The sequence below is a fragment of the Ceratotherium simum genome, chromosome 3, assembly GCF_057802395.1.
Source record: "Ceratotherium simum simum isolate JZ-2026a chromosome 3, ASM5780239v1, whole genome shotgun sequence".
Taxonomy (NCBI): domain Eukaryota; kingdom Metazoa; phylum Chordata; class Mammalia; order Perissodactyla; family Rhinocerotidae; genus Ceratotherium; species Ceratotherium simum.
Window position 1 is genome coordinate 71643524 of NC_141902.1, and position 6000 is coordinate 71649523.

Consider the following 6000-nt stretch of genomic DNA (forward strand, 5'->3'; position numbering starts at 1 on the left):
AGGAAAAAAATCATAATTCATATATCTGACAAAGGACTTGCACCCAGAATATAACAGAACTTTTATAACTCAATAACAAAAAGACAAGCAGCCCAGCTTTTAAAAATGGGCAGAAGATTTAAATAGGCATTTCACAATAGATAAATGGCTAATAAGCACATGACAAGAAGCTTGATATCATTAGTCAATATGGAAATGCAAATTAAAACCACATTGAGAGAGTTGGTGAAGATGTAGAGAAAAGGGAAACCTTGTGCACTGTTGGTGGGGATGTAAATTGGTGTAGCCACTACAGAAAACAGTGTAGATGTTCCTCAAAAAGTTAAAAATAGAACTCCCATATGATCCAGCAATCCCACTTCTGGGTATATATCTGAAGAGAATGAAATCACTAACTGGAAGAGGTATCTGCACCCCCATGTTTATTGCAGCATTACTTACAAGAGCCAAGACATGGAAACAACCTAGGTGGCCATCAACGGATGAATGAATGAAGAAAATGCAGTATATATACACAATGGAACATTATTCAGCCATAAAAAAGGAAGTCCTGTCTTTTGCAACAACATGGATGGACCTTGAGGGCATTATGCTAAGTGAAAAAAAAAGTCAGACAGAGAAAGACAAATACCATATGATCTCATTTATGTGTGCAATCCAAAAAGTCAAACTCATATACAGTTGTCCCTCAGTATCCTCAGGGGCTTGGTTCCAGGAACCCATGTGGATACCAAAATACATGGATGCTCAAGTCCGTTACATAAAATAGCCTAGTACGATGAATACAGCTGGCCCACTACATCCCCAGATGCAACACCCACAAGGCCAACTGTAAACAGAGGGTAGAATAGTGGTTGCCATGCACTAGGGGGTGGTGGAAATGGGGAGATGTTGGTCAAAGGGTACAAACTTCAGTTATAAGAAGAATAAGTTCTGGGGATAATGTACATCATGGTGACTATAGTTAATACCACAATATTTTATACATGAAAGTTGCTAAGAATAGATCTTAAGTGTTCTTAATAAAAAAAACAAAACACAAAAACAGGTAACTGTGTGAGGTGATGGAGGTGTTAATTAACCTGATTGTGGGAATCATTCCACAATATAGACATACATCAAATAATCACGTGGTTATACTTTAACTATACTGCTATCTTTTCTGTCAATTATACCTCAAAAATGGAAAAGAATAAAAGTAAAAAAACACATTGAGAGATTACTTCTCAATAACAGAAATAGAAATAAAAGAAACAAAAAAGACTGACAGCACCAAGTGTGGCAAGGATGGAGAACTGGGACTCTCATACACTGCTGGTGGGAGTATAAAATGATACAATCATTTTGGAAAAGAGTTTGGCAGTTTCTTTTTTTTTTTTTTTTTTTGCAAGGAAGATCAGCCCCGAGCTAATATCCATGCCAATCCTCCTCTTTTTGCTGAGGAAGACCGGCCCCAAGCTAACATCTATTGCCAATCCTCCTCCTTTTCTTCCTTTTTTCTCCCCAAAGCCCCAGTAGATAGTGGTATGTCATAGTTGCACATCCTGCTAGTTGCTATATGTGGGACACCGCCTCAGCATGGCCGGACAAGCAGTGCGTTGGGGCGCACCTGGGATCCGAACCTGGGCACCAGCAGCTGAGCACGCACTGAACCGCTAAGCCACGGGACTGGCCCCTTGGCAGTTTCTTATCAAGTTAAATACCAATTTAACATACAACTTCACAATTCCACTGTTTAGTATTTTACTCAAGAGTAATAAAAATACGTACATCCACATAAAGAAGTGTACTCAAATATTCATAGCAGCTTTATTCATAACAGCCCCAAACTGGAAACAACCTAAATGTCCATCAGCAGGAGAATGGATAAACAAAATGGTACATCCATACGATGGAACACTGATCAGCCATAAAAACGGATTACCCATACATGCAGCACCAGGGAGACTTTTTTTTTTTTTTTTATGAGGAAGATCAGCCCTGAGCTAACACCCGTTGCCAATCCTCCTCTTTTTGCTGAGGAAGATAGACCCTGGGCTAACATCCTGCCGATCTTCCTCTACTCTATATATGACACCGCCACAGCATGGCTTGACAAGCGGTGCATCAGTGTGCGCCTGGGATCCGGGCCTGCGAACCCTGGGTCCCCCAAGCAGAGCACGTGAACCTAACCCCTACGCCACCGGGCCGGCCCCCAGGGAGACATTTTTAAAACATTATGCTAAGTAAAAGAAGCCAGACACACAAAAAACTATATGTCATATGATTCTACTCACGCGAAATTCTTGAACAGGCGGAACTATTCTTGTGACGGCAGAGAAAAGCAAATCAGTGGTTTCCCGGGCTGGGGTCTGGGAATTGACTCCACAGGGGCATAAGGGAACTTTCTGAGGTGATGGAAATATTCTGTAACTCGATCGTGCTGGCTGGCAGTTACATGGGGGGAGTTGACACCTGTAAAAATCCGTCGACCTGAAAAAAAGACAACCCACATCAAAGTGTATACTTAAAATGGGTGCATTTTATTGTATGTAAATTCTATCTCAGTGAATTTGATTTTTTAAAAAACAGCCAGCCTCATTTCTTTAGCAACAGAAAAACTAATTCTCCATGCATGAAGTGGCAGAAGTAGATAGTTGTGGAGGAGGGTGTCCAGCTTTTAAAAAACGCAATTACCTAATTTGTACTCCCTGGAGGAGGGAGGTCTTATTAGCCCTGGAAAAGTTGTTCTACCCTACCCCTGACCCCACCAAAAAAAAAAAAAAGAACAAATGATTCCTTTCAAGGAACTTTAAAGATAGGTGGGGAGAAAAGGAGAAAATTCACATCCTACTCTCCTGCAGCTCCTTCTTCCCTGTGGGACCTGCAGCTCTGCTGGGGTCAAGGCAGCAGAGGTAAGCCCAGGTCCAGGTCCCTGGGCCAAGTCCTCTGGTGGCACAGGTCAGGGGCAGGGAGCTAAGCCAATCGACAGCCCTCTGCCAGCATCGCTTAGACCCCTGGGAAGAGAGGCTGGGCTCAGGAGGTGGGCCTGGGGCTTTGCCAGGGCCTGTACTCCAGTAAAGGTAGAGCTGGCTACACAGGAGAAACTCAGGCTGTCTAGACCAAGAGTCATCCTCCCCACATCCCTTCTGCTCAGGGCCCCACAGCTGCAGCGGGCCGAGCTCTAGACTGAGCTCCTACACAGCCTCCACTCCTCCCTCTCCATCACTGCCACGTTCAACCCATCGCCAAGTCCGGCCAAGTCTAATTTTAAGCAAATTTCAAATTCACTCCCTTTTCTGGATCTCTCCTGCCGCCATCCCGGTCCTCGACAGTCCGCATCTTTGCACTTGTCTCCCTATCGCTCTTCCTGCTTCCATTTTTGTCCTCCCTGTAACCCATTCACAGCAGCCAAATGGTCTTTTTAAAAAGATTAGATAACTCTCTGCTTAAAATCCCTCAAAGATATGTTGTTACTTTTACGAAGGATTCCAAAATCCTTTTTTTTTTTTTTAAAGATTTTATTTATTTTATTTTTTCCCCCCAAAGCCCCAGCAGATAGTTGCATGTCATAGCTGCACATCCTTCTAGTTGCTGTATGTGGGACTCGGCCTCAGGATGGACGGAGAAGTGGTGCCTCGATGCGCACCCGGGGTTCCGGGATCCGAACCCGGGCCGCCAGCATTGCAGCGCGCGCACTTAACCACCAAGCCACAGGGCCGGCCATCTAAAATCCTTAAGATGTCCTTTGAAGCTTGTGTGAACTGATCCTGCCACCCTCTCTGGAACTGCTTTTTTTCACTCGTGATGCTTTAGCCATCCTAACCCTGTCTTCTCCTCTGCCATACCCTCTTTTCTGCCCCCAGGGTCTTTGCACATGCTATTCTCTCTCCTTAAACATTCTTCTCCCCATGGGGCCAGCCTGGTGGCGCAGCGGTTGGGTGCGCGTACTCCACTGTGGCGGCCCGGGGATCCCAGGTTCGGTTCCTGGGCGTGCACCGACACACAGCTTCTCAGGCCATGCTGTGGCGGCGTCCCATATAAAGTGGAGGAAGATGGGCACGGATGTTAGCCCAGGGCCATCTTCCTCAAGAAAAAAAGCGGAGGATTGGCATTGGATGTTAGCTCAGGGCTAGTCCTCCTCACACACACAAAAAACAAAACATCCCTCTCCTCCACTTTTTACCTGGCTCATGCTTCAGGTCTTAGTTTAGAAGCCACATCCTACTCCCTCATGTTCACATAGTACCCTGCAATTTTTTTCTTCATATAATTTGTCATATTCTTTAACTACACATTTATTTATGTGATTATTTGTTTCTTGTCTGTTGCCTTAATTATACTTCATAAAGGCAGCAACAGTGTCTGATTTGCTCATCACTGGATTCTTGAGGCCTAGAATCATGTCTGGCACTTAAGAGGCTTAGGTAGACATTCTTTAAATGGATGGATGAACGGAGGGGTGTTTTAAAATACAGGTTTTATAATTTTTTAGGTATGGCAAGGCCAACAGACCAGGAGGCGACTGCCGTTGAAAAAATAGTTTGTTATACTCACAGATCCCAAGAGAAGGGGGCACGCCAAACCACGAGGGACACGCAGGAGAGCCCCAGGTTGGTCAGGAGGCAGAAGGAGTGAGGGGAAAATGTGAGCAAGAACCTTTACTGGGGTTTCCACAGGCAGGAACAGGTGAGGCCGGGTGAGAAGGCTTGGGATTGGTTAGTGTGAATAACGTCAGCCGACTCTGGGCATAAGAGGGGCTGTCTTTAGTTGTCTGCTTCTCGGTCCTGGGGCAATTTGGGCAGGTGGATAGTGGCCTGGAGTGTGAGAGCCCATAGAGGAGGTAGTGGGGGTGTGGGCTCTAGATTGGTTGGTTTGCATTTGAAAGGCACACTCCCAGGTGAGTTGTTTACTATCTCCAGGAATTGCCTAACCCTGGGAAGGGCAGTCCCTCCAGGCTCAGCAGGGCCCCAAGATATCAAAGCATCAGAATATAGCAAACAGAAGCCATGATTAATACAAGGGCAAGCCCAGTATTTAATGTGAGTGAATTCCCCAGAGGATTGGTCCTTCACTTATTAACACACGCAAACACACACACACACACACACACACACACACACACGCACACTCCATACCCAACCATGGGACGGTAGGAGCAGAGACCGCAGCCCCCGGGCCAGGGCTCTTGAAAGACGTGCTCAAGGTACAGCTCTCTATTTTCTTTCCAGAAGCAGAATGGACACTTCTTCCTTCTGTTTCCTTTCTACCAGCGATATTAGGAACAGTAACCACCTCCCCAGTCGGAAGCCTATATAACTCCCAGAAGAGCTGGGCTTCTGGTTCAGAAAAGGACACCTCCTCAGCTAGAACCAGAGTAGTGGCACAGTCCTGGTCCCCGTGGAGGGCAGCACATCTGCTCCACGCTCAGAATGTGCCTCTGAAGGCCTCTGAGTTACCACCAGGAAGAACTCAGCTACAGGCAAATGCATTCCTCCCAGGCCTGGGGTCTTGGTTCGAGTTCTCGGTTGCAGACCACAGAATCCATCCCAGCTAGTTTGAATAGGAAGGCATTTATTAAGGGTTAAAGACAGATCACAGAATCATTGGAGAGACTAAAGAAACAGACACTGAAATGAACCTCCAGGAAGGACTCCCAAAACCACAACACAGAACTGTGAAGCCAGGGAATCTTCTGCTTATGCGTGATCAAGAAGCTTCAGAAGCAGGAAGCCGCCACCCCAGCCATCTCCAATAAGCCACCTCCTAAATCAGGAAGCCACCAGCAGCCACCAGTTCTATACAGCCTCTACCACAATCCCTGCCACGTTTCTCTCTCTACATAATTCAACGTCACATGTGAGTCCGTCTGGTTGGTAGAAGCTGATTCACATCTTGTATTCTAGGGACAAGGGAGTCTGGAAAATGTCATTTTTAGCTCCAGCCTCTCATTTAGAATGGGTGTGTGTATATCAATCCAAGTATTCACCATACATGTTCTGGTGCCTTTCACTGGGCCTG

At 45.9% G+C, this 6000-nt stretch overlaps 1 protein-coding gene across 1 annotated transcript in view; it reads right to left on the reverse strand.

Moving 5' to 3' along the window:
• BCL2A1 (BCL2 related protein A1) overlaps positions 1 to 2463 on the reverse strand; it is a 39389-nt gene extending 36926 nt beyond the window's left edge. The window contains exon 1 of the mRNA XM_014780983.2: positions 2277 to 2463. The gene's annotated coding sequence lies outside the window, so the exon portion shown is untranslated. The remainder of the gene's footprint in view (positions 1 to 2276) is intronic.
• Positions 2464 to 6000: the final 3537 nt, after the last annotated feature.